Below are 16,526 nucleotides of genomic sequence, written 5' to 3' on the forward strand. Positions count from 1 at the left end.
AGCTATGTGCACAATAACAAATCTCAAACACCCCCATACATAAGCTATGTGCACAATAACACAACTCAAACACCCCCATACATGAGCTATGTGCACAATAACACAACTCAAACACCCCCATACATGAGCTATGTGCACAATAAAACAACTCAAACACCCCCATACATAAGCTATGTGCACAATAACACAACTCAAACACCCCCATACATGAGCTATGTGCACAATAACAAAACTGAAACACCCCCATACATGAGCTATGTGCACAATAACAAAACTCAAACACCCCCATACATGAGCTGTGTGCACAATAACAAAACTCAAACACCCCCATACATGAGCTGTGTGCACAATAACAAAACTCAAACACCCCCATACATGAGCTGTGTGCACAATAACACAACTCAAACACCCCCATACATGAGCTGTGTGCACAATAACAAAACTCAAACACCCCTATACATGAGCTATGTGCACAATAACACACCTCAAACACCCCCATACATGAGCTATGTGCACAATAACAAAACTCAAACACCCCCATACATGAGCTGTGTGCACAATAACACAACTCAAACACCCCCATACATGAGCTATGTGCACAATAACACAACTCAAACACCCCCATACATGAGCTATGTGCACAATAACACAACTCAAACACCCCCATACATGAGCTATGTGCACAATAACAAAACTCAAACACCCCCATACATGAGCTATGTGCACAATAACAAAACTCAAACACCCCCATACATGAGCTGTGTGCACAATAACAAAACTCAAACACCCCCATACATGAGCTGTGTGCACAATAACACAACTCAAACACCCCCATACATGAGCTGTGTGCACAATAACAAAACTCAAACACCCCCATACATGAGCTGTGTGCACAATAACACAACTCAAACACCCCATACATGAGCTATGTGCACAATAACACAACTCAAACACCCCTATACATGAGCTATGTGCACAATAACACAACTGAAACACCCCCATACATGAGCTGTGTGCACAATAACAAAACTCAAACACCCCTATACATGAGCTATGTGCACAATAACACACCTCAAACACCCCCATACATGAGCTATGTGCACAATAACAAAACTCAAACACCCCCATACATGAGCTATGTGCACAATAACAAACCTCAAACACCCCCATACATGAGCTGTGTGCACAATAACAAAACTCAAACACCCCCATACATGAGCTATGTGCACAATAACAAAACTCAAACACCCCCATACATGAGCTATGTGCACAATAACACAACTCAAACACCCCCATACATAAGCTATGTGCACAATAACACAACTCAAACACCCCCATACATGAGCTGTGTGCACAATAACACAACTCAAACACCCCCATACATGAGCTATGTGCACAATAACACAACTCAAACACCCCCATACATGAGCTATGTGCACAATAACACACCCCCATACATGAGCTATGTGCACAATAACACAACTCAAACACCCCCATACATGGGCTATGTGCACAATAACACAACTGAAACACCCCCATACATGAGCTATGTGCACAATAACAAAACTCAAACACCCCCATACATGAGCTATGTGCACAATAACACAACTGAAACACCCCCATACATGAGCTATGTGCACAATAACAAAACTCAAACACCCCCATACATGAGCTATGTGCACAATAACAAACCTCAAACACCCCCATACATGAGCTATGTGCACAATAACAAACCTCAAACACCCCCATACATGAGCTATGTGCACAATAACAAAACTCAAACACCCCCATACATGAGCTATGTGCACAATAACAAAACTCAAACACCCCCATACATGAGCTATGTGCACAATAACACAACTCAAACACCCCCATACATGGGCTATGTGCACAATAACAAAACTCAAACACCCCCATACATGAGCTATGTGCACAGTAACACAACTCAAACACCCCCATACATGAGCTATGTGCACAATAACACAACTGAAACACCCCCATACATGAGCTATGTGCACAATAACAAAACTCAAACACCCCCATACATGAGCTATGTGCACAATAACACAACTCAAACACCCCCATACATGAGCTATGTGCACAATAACACAACTCAAACACCCCCATACATGAGCTATGTGCACAATAACACAACTCAAACACCCCCATACATGAGCCATGTACACAATAACACAACTCAAACACCCCCATACATGAGCTATGTACACAATAACACAACTCAAACACCCCCATACATGAGCTATGTGCACAATAACAAAACTCAAACACCCCTATACATGAGCTATGTGCACAATAACACAAGTCAAACACCCCCATACATGAGCTATGTGCACAATAACACAACTCAAACACCCCCATACATGAGCTATGTGCACAATAACACAACTCAAACACCCCCCATACATGAGCTATGTGCACAATAACAAAACTCAAACACCCCCATACATGAGCTATGTGCACAATAACACAACTCAAACACCCCCATACATGGGCTATGTGCACAATAACAAAACTCAAACACCCCCATACATGAGCTATGTGCACAATAACAAACCTCAAACACCCCCATACATGAGCTATGTGCACAATAACAAACCTCAAACACCCCCATACATGAGCTATGTGCACAATAACAAATCTCAAACACCCCCATACATGAGCTATGTGCACAATAACACAACTCAAACACCCCCATACATGAGCTATGTGCACAATAACAAAACTCAAACACCCCCATACATGAGCTATGTGCACAATAACAAATCTCAAACACCCCCATACATGAGCTATGTGCACAATAACACAACTCAAACACCCCCATATGATGAGCTATGTGCACAATATCACAACTCAAACACCCCCATACATGAGCTATGTGCACAATAACAAACCTCAAACACCCCCATACATGAGCTATGTGCACAATAACACACCTCAAACACCCCCATACATGAGCTATGTGCACAATAACAAAACTCAAACACCCCCATACATAAGCTATGTGCACAATAACACAACTCAAACACCCCCATACATGAGCTATGTGCACAATAACAAACCTCAAACACCACCATACATGAGCTATGTGCACAATAACACAACTCAAACACCCCCATACATGAGCTATGTGCACAATAACACAACTCAAACACCCCCATACATGAGCTATGTGCACAATAACACAACTCAAACACCCCCATACATGGGCTATGTGCACAATAACACAACTCAAACACCCCCATACATGAGCTATGTGCACAATAACAAAACTCAAAAACCCCCATACATGAGCTATGTGCACAATAACAAACCTCAAACACCCCCATACATGAGCTATGTGCACAATAACAAACCTCAAACACCCCCATACATGGGCTATGTGCACAATAACACAACTCAAACACCCCCATACATGAGCTATGTGCACAATAACAAAACTCAAACACCCCCATACATGAGCTATGTGCACAATAACACAACTCAAACACCCCCATACATGAGCTATGTGCACAATAACACAACTCAAACACCCCCATACATGGGCTATGTGCACAATAACAAAACTCAAACACCCCCATACATGAGCTATGTGCACAATAACACAACTCAAACACCCCCATACATGAGCTATGTGCACAATAACACAACTGAAACACCCCCATACATGAGCTATGTGCACAATAACAAAACTCAAACACCCCCATACATGAGCTATGTGCACAATAACACAACTCAAACACCCCCATACATGAGCTATGTGCACAATAACACAACTCAAACACCCCCATACATGAGCTATGTGCACAATAACACAACTCAAACACCCCCATACATGAGCCATGTACACAATAACACAACTCAAACACCCCCATACATGAGCTATGTACACAATAACACAACTCAAACACCCCCATACATGAGCTATGTGCACAATAACAAAACTCAAACACCCCTATACATGAGCTATGTGCACAATAACACAACTCAAACACCCCCATACATGAACTATGTGCACAATAACACAACTCAAACACCCCCCATACATGAGCTATGTGCACAATAACAAAACTCAAACACCCCCATACATGAGCTGTGTGCACAATAACACAACTCAAACACCCCCATACATGAGCTATGTGCACAATAACACAACTCAAACACCCCCATACATGGGCTATGTGCACAATAACAAAACTCAAACACCCCCATACATGAGCTATGTGCACAATAACAAACCTCAAACACCCCCATACATGAGCTATGTGCACAATAACAAATCTCAAACACCCCCATACATGGGCTATGTGCACAATAACAAATCTCAAACACCCCCATACATGAGCTATGTGCACAATAACACAACTCAAACACCCCCATACATGAGCTATGTGCACAATAACAAAACTCAAACACCCCCATACATGAGCTATGTGCACAATAAAAAATCTCAAACACCCCCATACATGAGCTCTGTGCACAATAACACAACTCAAACACCCCCCATACATGAGCTATGTGCACAATAACAAAACTCAAACACCCCCCATACATGAGCTATATGCACAATAACAAAACTCAAACACCCCCATACATGAGCTATGTGCACTATAACACACCTCAAACACCCCCATACATGAGCTATGTGCACAATAACACACCTCAAACACCCCCATACATGAGCTATGTGCACAATAACAAACCTCAAACACCCCCATACATGAGCTATGTGCACAATAACAAAACTCAAACACCCCCATACATGAGCTATGTGCACAATAACACACCTCAAACACCCCCATACATGAGCTATGTGCACAATAACAAACCTCAAACACCCCCATACATGAGCTATGTGCACAATAACAAAACTCAAACACCCCCATACATGAGCTATGTGCACAATAACAAAACTCAAACACCCCCATACATGAACTATGTGCACAATAACACAACTCAAACACCCCCATACATAAGCTATGTGCACAATAACACAACTCAAACACCCCCATACATAAGCTATGTGCACAATAACACAACTCAAACACCCCCATACATGAGCTATGTGCACAATAACAAAACTCAAACACCCCCATACATAAGCTATGTGCACAATAACAAAACTCAAACACCCCCATACATAAGCTATGTGCACAATAACACAACTCAAACACCCCCATACATGAGCTGTGTGCACAATAACACAACTCAAACACCCCCATACATGAGCTATGTGCATAATTACACAACTCAAACACCCCCATACATGAGCTATGTGCACAATAACACAACTCAAACACCCCCATACATGAGCTATGTGCACAATAACAAAACTCAAACACCCCCATACATAAGCTATGTGCACAATAACACAACTCATACACCCCCATACATGAGCTATGTGCACAATAACACAACTCAAACACCCCCATACATGAGCTATGTGCACAATAACAGAACTCAAACACCTCCATACATAAGCTATGTGCACAATAACAAAACTCAAACACCCCCCATACATGAGCTATATGCACAATAACAAAACTCAAACACCCCCATACATAAGCTATGTGCACAATAACAAACCTCAAACACCCCCATACATGAGCTATGTGCACAATAACAAACCTCAAACACCCCCATACATGAGCTGTGTGCACAATAACACAACTCAAACACCCCCATACATGAGCTGTGTGCACAATAACACAACTCAAACACCCCCATACATGAGCTGTGTGCACAATAACACAACTCAAACACCCCCATACATGAGCTATGTGCATAATAACACAACTCAAACACCCCCATACATGAGCTATGTGCACAATAACACAACTCAAACACCCCCATACATGAGCTATGTGCACAATAACAAAACTCAAACACCCCCATACATAAGCTATGTGCACAATAACACAACTCATACACCCCCATACATAAGCTATGTGCACAATAACAAAACTCAAACACCCCCATACATGAGCTATGTGCACAATAACACAACTCAAACACCCCCATACATGAGCTATGTGCACAATAACACAACTCAAACACCTCCATACATAAGCTATGTGCACAATAACAAAACTCAAACACCCCCCATACATGAGCTATATGCACAATAACAAAACTCAAACACCCCCATACATAAGCTATGTGCACAATAACAAACCTCAAACACCCCCATACATGAGCTATGTGCACAATAACAAACCTCAAACACCCCCATACATGAGCTATGTGCACAATAACACACCTCAAACACCCCCATACATGAGCTATGTGCACAATAACAAACCTCAAACACCCCCATACATGAGCTATGTGCACAATAACAAAACTCAAACACCCCCATACATGAGCTATGTGCACAATAACAAAACTCAAACACCCCCATACATGACCTATGTGCACAATAACACAACTCAAACACCCCCATACATAAGCTATGTGCACAATAACACAACTCAAACACCCCCATACATAAGCTATGTGCACAATAACAAAACTCAAACACCCCCATACATGAGCTATGTGCACAATAACAAAACTCAAACACCCCCATACATGACCTATGTGCACAATAACACAACTCAAACACCCCCATACATAAGCTATGTGCACAATAACACAACTCAAACACCCCCATACATAAGCTATGTGCACAATAACACAACTCAAACACCCCCATACATGAGCTATGTGCACAATAACAAAACCCAAACACCCCCATACATAAGCTATGTGCACAATAACACAACTCAAACACCCCCATACATGAGCTATGTGCACAATAACAAAACTCAAACACCCCCATACATAAGCTATGTGCACAATAACAAAACTCAAACACCCCCATACATAAGCTATGTGCACAATAACACAACTCAAACACCCCCATACATGAGCTATGTGCACAATAACACAACTCAAACACCCCCATACATGAGCTATGTGCACAATAACAAAACTCAAACACCCCATACATAAGCTATGTGCACAATAACACAACTCATACACCCCCATACATAAGCTATGTGCACAATAACAAAACTCAAACACTCCCATACATGAGCTATGTGCACAATAACACAACTCAAACACCCCCATACATGAGCTATGTGCACAATAACACAACTCAAACACCTCCATACATAAGCTATATGCACAATAACAAAACTCAAACACCCCCATACATAAGCTATGTGCACAATAACAAACCTCAAACACCCCCATACATGAGCTATGTGCACAATAACACAACTCAAACACCCCCATACATAAGCTATGTGCACAATAACAAAACTCAAACACCCCCATACATGACCTATGTGCACAATAACACAACTCAAACACCTCCATACATGAGCTATGTGCTCAATAACACAACTCAAACACCCCCATACATAAGCTATGTGCACAATAACAAAACTCAAACACCCCCATACATGAGCTATGTGCACAATAACACAACTCAAACACCCCCATACATGAGCTATGTGCACAATAACACAACTCAAACACCCCCATACATGAGCTGTGTGCACAATAACACAACTCAAACACCCCCATACATGAGCTATGTGCACAATAACACAACTCAAACACCCCCATACATGAGCTGTGTGCACAATAACACAACTCAAACACCCCCGTACATGAGCTGTGTGCACAATAACAAAACTCAAACACCCCCATACATGAGCTATGTGCACAATAACACAACTCAAACACCCCCATACATGAGCTATGTGCACAATAACACAACTCAAACACCTCCATACATGAGCTATGTGCACAATAACACAACTCAAACACCCCCATACATGAGCTATGTGCACAATAACACAACTCAAACACCCCCATACATGAGCTATGTGCACAATAACAAAACTCAAACACCCCCATACATGAGCTATGTGCACAATAACACAACTCAAACACCCCCATACATAAGCTATGTGCACAATAACACAACTCAAACACCCCCATACATAAGCTATGTGCACAATAACACAACTCAAACACCCCCATACATGAGCTATGTGCACAATAACAAAACTCAAAGACCCCCATACATGAGCTATGTGCACAATAACACAACTCAAACACCCCCATACATGAGCTATGTGCACAATAACACAACTCAAACACCCCCATACATGAGCTATGTGCACAATAACAAAACTCAAACACCCCCATACATAAGCTATGTTCACAATAACAAAACTCAAACACCCCCATACACGAGCTATGTGCACAATAACACAACTCAAACACACACATACATGAGCTATGTGCACAATAACACAACTCAAACACCCCCATACACGAGCTATGTGCACAATAACAAAACTCAAACACCCCCATACATAAGCTATGTGCACAATAACAAAACTCAAACACCCCCATACATGAGCTATGTACACAATAACACAACTCAAACACCCCCATACATGAGCTATGTGCACAATAACAAAACTCAAACACCCCCATACATAAGCTATGTTCACAATAACAAAACTCAAACACCCCCATACACGAGCTATGTGCACAATAACACAACTCAAACACACACATACATGAGCTATGTGCACAATAACACAACTCAAACACCCCCATACACGAGCTATGTGCACAATAACAAAACTCAAACACCCCCATACATGAGCTATGTGCACAATAACACAACTCAAACACCCCCATACATGAGCTATGTGCACAATAACACAACTCAAACACCCCCATACATGAGCTATGTGCACAATAACACAACTCAAACACCCCCATACATGAGCTATGTGCACAATAACACAACTCAAACACCCCCATACATGGGCTATGTGCACAATAACACAACTCAAACACCTCCATACATGAGCTATGTGCAGGGTTGTCATGTCCTGGACACTTATGAGTTACGCATGCTGCAGGGTAAGTAGGGAGGAACATGAATAGTGCTTTCCAGGATCATTATGTGTGTACTGTCCAGGGGTGCAATTCATGTTCCCCTCTGCATACCCTGCAGCATGTGCAACTCATGGGTATCCAGGAAAACATGGCTGAGGTGGCAACTCTAGGTGAGTGCACAATAACAAAACTAAAACCATATATATCCATATATGAGTGCACTTATACAGACAATACTTTTCCTTACATAAATTACATGCGTGCACAAAAGCAGACACTAGAACCAGCAGGTTGTGCATTCATATACTACTACATCTCCAGACATCACTATACATAAAACACACATACAGTATAACAATACACCTAAAGACCCTTCACACAATCTACATGTACAAGTACAGCTCTTCACATACTCCACCTATACTATAGAAGCAGTAGCGGACCTACTCAACAGAGGGCCCTGGTGCAAGATTTTTAAGGGCCCCCAAAGGTAACTCAAAAAAACACAAAAGTAATAAAATACATTCTTCTCAATATAATGATTTTGAGGATAGATAGATAGATAGATAGATAGATGATAGATGGGTCTGCACAAATAAAAGGCTTCCCTGCATTAGGATTGTACACATTCTGCATATACCTATGTATAGGCTAGCTTTTATGGGCCCCCTCAAGCTCTTGGGCCCTGGTGCCGCTGCACCTGCTGCACCAATAGTAGTTCCGCCCCTGTATGGAAGCACACACATCAATACCACTTTTATTAAACCACTGCTTTTTAGCTGCTACAAAGAACAGGGTTCTAAGATGGCTGTTTCAGTCGTCTCCTAACACAGAGATCAGCATCACAGGCACTGATTTATAAGTATAGTCCATGTGCTGTGCACAGAGCATACCTACCGATTAGCCCCTGTGTGTGTGCATGACGCAGGCTAAAGGGATATGAAACCCAATTTTTTTCTTTCATGATGCAATTTTAAAATAACTTTCCAATGTATTATAATATCTCATTTGTTTTGTTTTCCTTGTATCTTTTGTTGAAAAGTATACCTAGGTAGACTCAGAAACTGCTGATTGGTGGCTGCACATATATGCCCCTTGTAATTGGCTTTTAACTAGCTCCCAGTAGTGCATTGCTCCTCCTTCAACACAGGATACCAAGAGAATGAAGGAAATTCAAATATAGAAATAAATTGGAAAGTTGTTTAAAATTGTATAATTTATTTGAATCATGATAGAAAAAGTTCAGATAATATGTCCCTTAGTGCTAAAAAAAAAAAGCTGACAGTTTTTTTATTAACTACACTTGGCTTTGTGAAGTGCCTTGCTGTACTGTAGACTTCCATGTCTCTGATAGGATTTTCAGTAGTAGCTAAATACCCAGTGTATTTCCTTGTTTAATGGATCTTCTGCAGCCTCAACAGACGCTTTGTAGCAAATTGTCTTTCAAACTTCAACTTCCAACTGTTCCCCAGAGGGTATGGAATCCGACATGGGACAATCAAAGACAGTTACCATAATTATCACAGCAGGTGCTCCTTTTGTAAATCCACAGGCACACAGACTAATCAGACAAAACAAAGACAGAAACCCTAATGCTACAGTATTGTTCCATGCTAGGGCACACTGGGGTGGGACTGAAAAGACAGAAAGGAGAACATGAAAGTCCAAAAGGAACACGAAAGAGGCAAGAAATTACAAGACAGGGAAATAAATATAGAGGCGTGTGTGGAGAGATTAGACAGATTTTAATCCATCATCTTTAGAGGAACAGAAAAATCCTTGAGATTTTAATATAAAATGTTTCATTATACATAGTAAAACAATTTTGCTAAATAAAAAATAATCATTTAGAACTAGAAATGTGCACGCCAGACTTCTTAAGGCTAACCTTGCTACATACACTGACGTCAGCGGAGGTTACATATTGACTGTGGCTATCCTTGTGCACTCCAGTAACAAGTGCTGATTGGCTCCTTTAAATAAGGCAATATGTGGGTGTAGTAAAGACAATTAAGACAGGAGCACCGTTGACCATAAACTTTTCATTCCAAAAAAAAACTTGGATGTGTTCACTAAGATAGTGACAAACAAAGGAAGCAGGAGAGTTGGTAGGTCACTCCGTTACCCGCTGACGCGTTTCGGCATTGAGCCATAATCGTAGCATACCCACTATCGAGCACGGTATTGGATTGAAGCATTTTGCCGAAGGACACGCCCCCTTAGCGGCTCATCACACTGAGCCGAATTGGGAAAACTCAGAGGAGGTAATCTGCTGAAAGAGGGGAGATGACTGCCTATGGATCGGATTGACACAGCAAAGCGGTTACCGATGCTTTGAGTAGCAGCTCCCTTCTAAACTGTAAGTGCTTGTTTTTGTATGTCAGTTTTGACTGCTTCAGTGGATACAAATACACTACCCTAAGGAAGAGGGGGAATACACAGCTCCCACATATAATTCCCAGTCATTCCTGGTCCTTGACACCGAGCCGAACAAAAGGTACAAAAGCTCTCCACATATTTGAATAGGTGGGTGTAGTTTGACTACTGAAAAAGAACTGCAGCAAACAAGACATTAATCTGTTTTTTAAAATGTTTGCACTTGGCTGATCCATTAGTCTATAGCAAGTCAACCAAAATATCTTATAATTACAAAGTATTTAGTGCCCCTTTAATGTAGGAATATAAACTTGAGTTTCAACTACATTGAATGTTTGGAAAAATGTCTTGGAAGCAATAATTCTGTTGTGTGTTAATCTGCAATGCTGAAATGTCATATTAACTTGCTTTTAATTACATTAAAAAAAAAACTAAAAAAAAAAGCAAGACAAAAATATACTTTACCCCTGACAGGTGGCTGTGTCCTCAGATAATAGCAATTACCATCTATGGTTGCAGAAAAAGAAAAACAAAACACTTCTCTTTCATACTAGAAATACCTGAGAGATTTTGCAGGTGTCTGTGCAGGGATTCAGTCTCTCCTTGCATAGCATTAATTCTGCTTTCTTTCATACTGATCTCCATCTGCAACATATTTATCTGAGACTGTAATTCCTGTAAAGTACACAAAACATAAACCACTTTAAGATTTGATTTTTGCAAACCATTTTTTTTATACCCAATATGATTAAACAATGACACAATAAAGGTATAGGCCAAAACTGAAATGTGCATGGCTGCTTTTTAATTTTAAATAGAAGCATTTTTGCAATATACTTCTATTAGCAAAAAAGTTTCTAGTAAAAGTTATACTGTTTTTCAGTAGCAAATAAAATTTAAAAAAAATGGTTAGAAAAATAATCCTGAATTTTTAAACTAAAATATCTCAGCTATAAAAGAGACATGGAAGTCTAAATTAAACTTTCATAATTCATGTAGAGCATTCAGTTTTAAACAACTTTCCAATTTACTTTGTTCTCTTGGTATCCTTTGTTGAAAAGTATACCCAGGTAGGCTTAAGAGCAGCAATGTACTACTTGAATACCTCTTGTCAATGGCTCACCAAATATTTTAAGAGCACAATCCATAGCGCTCACATTTTTACCTCTATATTACAAGTGGAACATCTGGTGTTTGGATAGCACGGGTGCCCTAAATCCCTCACCTAATAGACTTATATAATGCGAGCTACAAAACCCAGTTCTTGGCATGGAATAGGGGTATTCAAGGTGCACGTATTGCACGCTGCCACTAAATAATTCTGTATCTACATCTTCTTTAATCCTGAAGTACAGGTGCAGCATATTCCTGCGCTGCTCTGCGGTTACAGCTTTTTGTAGTAATAATCTTGTCTAGTCCTACTGAAAAGTGTCAACCTCATTCAAAAGAGCCTGTAAACTCCATAATGATATTATTTCCTAGAAACATGTATGCTACACACTGATACTGTTTTACAATCACTTGCTAACTCCAAAACAGTCATAGCCAGCTCAGTGCTTGTCCTGATTCATGAGAGCCTTCTAAAACAGATAAATATTGTTTTCAAAGTCAGTACTAGCCACATACTGCCCCAGTTTGTCAGTCATTCAAAAAAAGGGCCCTAGAAAAATGGCAAACAAGAGAATCCAGATTCCTGTTGTGAAGTTCAATTACTGTGCATTTCAAAAGGTAATGTCCACGTGCATTAAACTGAAAGTACCATGGACAGCTACATTGCTTTATATTTACAATCTGAAATGTTCTCTACACACTTGTTACTGCCTATATAAAAACAGGTGGGTCATTTGAAATTGCACGATTACTGGCTTCAAGCAAACTCCCAGAACACATGAATTGTCTGTGTCCATGTAATCAGAAAGTACATTCAGATATTAAACAGCGCATTGCAAATTTTTGTTAGCAAAATTTGCAGGGTTTTGCAATTTCAGAGCACTATAAAGATAAATCTCTTGAAAAGTCTCTAATTTTGCAAAATGATGTATATTTATATGAAAACAATTGCTGTGCTCTTATCTGTTTATTTCTGTTTATGCCTATTTCTTTCAAGTAATTGGCAAGAGTCCATGAGCTAGTGACGTATGGGATATACATTCCTACCAGGAGGGGCAAAGTTTCACAAACCTCAAAATGCCTATAAATACACCCCCACCACACCCACAATTCAGTTTTACAAACTTTGCCTCCTATGGAGGTGGTGAAGTAAGTTTGTGCTAGATTTCTACGTTGATATGTGCTTCGCAGCATGCTGAAGCCCATTTTTCCTCTCAGAGTGCAGTGAATGACAGAGGGATGTGAAGGGAGTATTACCTATTGAATGCAATGGTCAACCTAACGGGGATCTATTTCATAGGTTCTCTGTTATCGGTCGTAGAGATTCATCTCCTACCTCCCTTTTCAGATCGACGATATACTCTTATATACCATTACCTCTGCTGATTCTCGTTTCAGTACTGGTTTGGCTATCTACTTTGTGTAGATGAGTGTCTTTTGGTAAGTATGTTTTATCTTATTTATGACACTCTCAGCTATGGTTTGTCACTTTATATGTAAAGTTCTAAATATATGTTTTATACTTATATTTGCCATGATTCAGGTTAATCAGTATCGCCTAGATTTAGAGTTCTGCGTTAGCCGTCAAAACCAGCGTTAGAGGCTCCTAACGCTGGTTTTGGGCTACTGCTGGTATTTAGAGTCGTGTAGGTAAAGGTCTAACGCTCACTTTGCATCCGCGACTTTTCCACACCGCAGATCCCCCTACGCCATTTGCGTATCCTATCTTTTCAATGGGATCTTTCTAACGCCGGTATTTAGAGTCTTGGCTGAAGTCAGCGTTAGAAATCTAACGACAAAACTCCAGCCGCAGAAAAAAGCCAGGAGTTAAGAGCTTTCTGGGCTAACGCCGGTTCATAAAGCTCTTAACTACTGTGCTCTAAAGTACACTAACACCCATAAACTACCTATGTACCCCTAAACCTAGGTCCCCCCACATCGCTGCCACTATATTAAATTTTTTTAACCCCTAATCTGCCGACCGCAAACCGCCGCCACCTACGTTATCCCTATGTACCCCTAATCTGCTGCCCCTAACACCGCCGACCCCTATATTATATTTATTAACCCCTAATCTGCCCCCCAAAACGTCACCGCCACCTACCTACAATAATTAACCCCTAATCTGCCGACCGGACCTCACCGCTACTATAATAAAGTTATTAACCCTTGATCCGCCTCACTCCCGCCTCAATAACCCTATAATAAATAGTATTAACCCCTTATCTGCCCTCCCTAACATCACCGACACCTAACTTCAAGTATTAACCCCTAATCTGCCGACCGGACCTCGCCGCTACTCTATTAAATTTATTAACCCCTAAAGCTAAGTCTAACCCTAACACCCCCCTAAATTAAATATAATTTTTATCTAACGAAATAAATGAACTCTTATTAAATAAATTAATCCTATTTAAAGCTAAATACTTACCTGTAAAATAAACCCTAATATAGCTACAATATAACGAATAATTATATTGTAGCTATTTTAGGATTAATATTTTACAGGCAACTTTGTAATTATTTTAACCAGGTACAATAGCTATTAAATAGTTAAGAACTATTTAATAGTTACCTAGTTAAAATAATTACAAAATTACCTGTAAAATAAATCCTAACCTAAGTTACAATTAAACCTAACACTACACTATCAATAAATTAATTAAATAAAATACCTACAATTATCTACAATTAAACCTAACACTACACTATCAATAAATTAATTAAATAAAATACCTACAAATAAATACAATTAAATAAACTAACTAAAGTACAAAAAATAAAAAAAGAACTAAGTTACAAAAAAAAAAAAATTACAAACAGATTAAAAATATTACAACAATTTTAAGCTAATTACACCTACTCTAAGCCCCCTAATAAAATAACAAAGCCCCCCAAAATAAAAAAATGCCGTACCCTATTCTAAAATTAAAATTGAAAAGCTCTTTTACCTTACCAGCCCTTAAAAGGGCCTTTTGCGGGGCATGCCCCAAAGAAAACAGCTCTTTTGCCTGTAAAAATAGACACAATACCACCCCCAACATTACAACCCACCACCCACATACCCCTAATCTAACCCAAACCCCCCCTTAAATAAACCTAACACTAAGCCCCTGAAGATCTTCCTACCTTGTCTTCACCACGCCGGGTATCACCGATCAGTCCTCCAGAGGCTCCCGAAGTCTTCATCCTATCAGGCAAGAAGAAGTCCAGAAGAGGCTCCAAAGTCTTCATCCTATCCGGGCAGAAGAGGAGATCCGGACCGGCAAACATCTTCATCCAAGCGGCATCTTCTATCTTCATCCATCCGAAGACGAGCGGCTCCATCTTCAAGACCTCCGGCGCGGATCCATCCTCTTCTTCCGACGTCCTAACACAGAATGAAGGCTCCTTTAAGGGACGTCATCCAAGATGGCGTCCCTCGAATTCCGATTGGCTGATAGGATTCTATCAGCCAATCGGAATTAAGGTAGGAAAATTCTGATTGGCTGATGGAATCAGCCAATCAGATTCAAGTTCAATCCGATTGGCTGATCCAATCAGCCAATCAGATTGAACTTGAATCTGATTGGCTGATTCCATCAGCCAATCAGAATTTTCCTACCTTAATTCCCATTGGCTGATAGAATCCTATCAGCCAATCGGAATTCGAGGGACGCCATCTTGGATGACGTCATTTAAAGGAACCGTCATTCGGCGAGTAGGCGTCGGTAGAAGAGGATGGACTTCAGGCCGATGATGGACTTCTTCAGCGCCTGCTTGGATCAAGACTTCAGGCCGATGATGGACTTCTTCAGCCCGATGGTGGATGTCTTCAGCCCCCGCTTGGGCTTGGATGAAGACTTCAGAGGCTCCTCTGGACCGATCAATGACACCCGGCGTGGTGAAGATAAGGTAGGGAGATCTTCAGGGGCTTAGTGTTAGGTTTATTTAAGGGGGGTTTGGGTTAGATTAGGGGTATGTGGGTGGTGGGTTGTAATGTTGGGGGGGTATTGTATGTTTATTTTACAGGCAAAAGAGCTGTTTTAAGGGCTGGTAAGGTAAAAGAGCTTTTCTATTTTAATTTTAGAATAGGGTAGGGCATTTTTTATTTTGAGGGGCTTTGTTAT

The 16,526-nt window shown here is 40.5% G+C and overlaps 1 long non-coding RNA gene across 1 annotated transcript in view; it reads right to left on the reverse strand.

Moving 5' to 3' along the window:
• Positions 1-16,526, reverse strand: part of LOC128659572 (uncharacterized) — an 87,789-nt gene that overhangs the window by 64,327 nt on the left and 6,936 nt on the right. Inside the window, exon 2 of the long non-coding RNA XR_008402431.1 lies at positions 11,868-11,982. This is a non-coding gene — a long non-coding RNA (uncharacterized LOC128659572). The remainder of the gene's footprint in view (positions 1-11,867; positions 11,983-16,526) is intronic.

The sequence above is a fragment of the Bombina bombina genome, chromosome 5, assembly GCF_027579735.1.
Source record: "Bombina bombina isolate aBomBom1 chromosome 5, aBomBom1.pri, whole genome shotgun sequence".
Taxonomy (NCBI): Eukaryota; Metazoa; Chordata; class Amphibia; order Anura; family Bombinatoridae; genus Bombina; species Bombina bombina.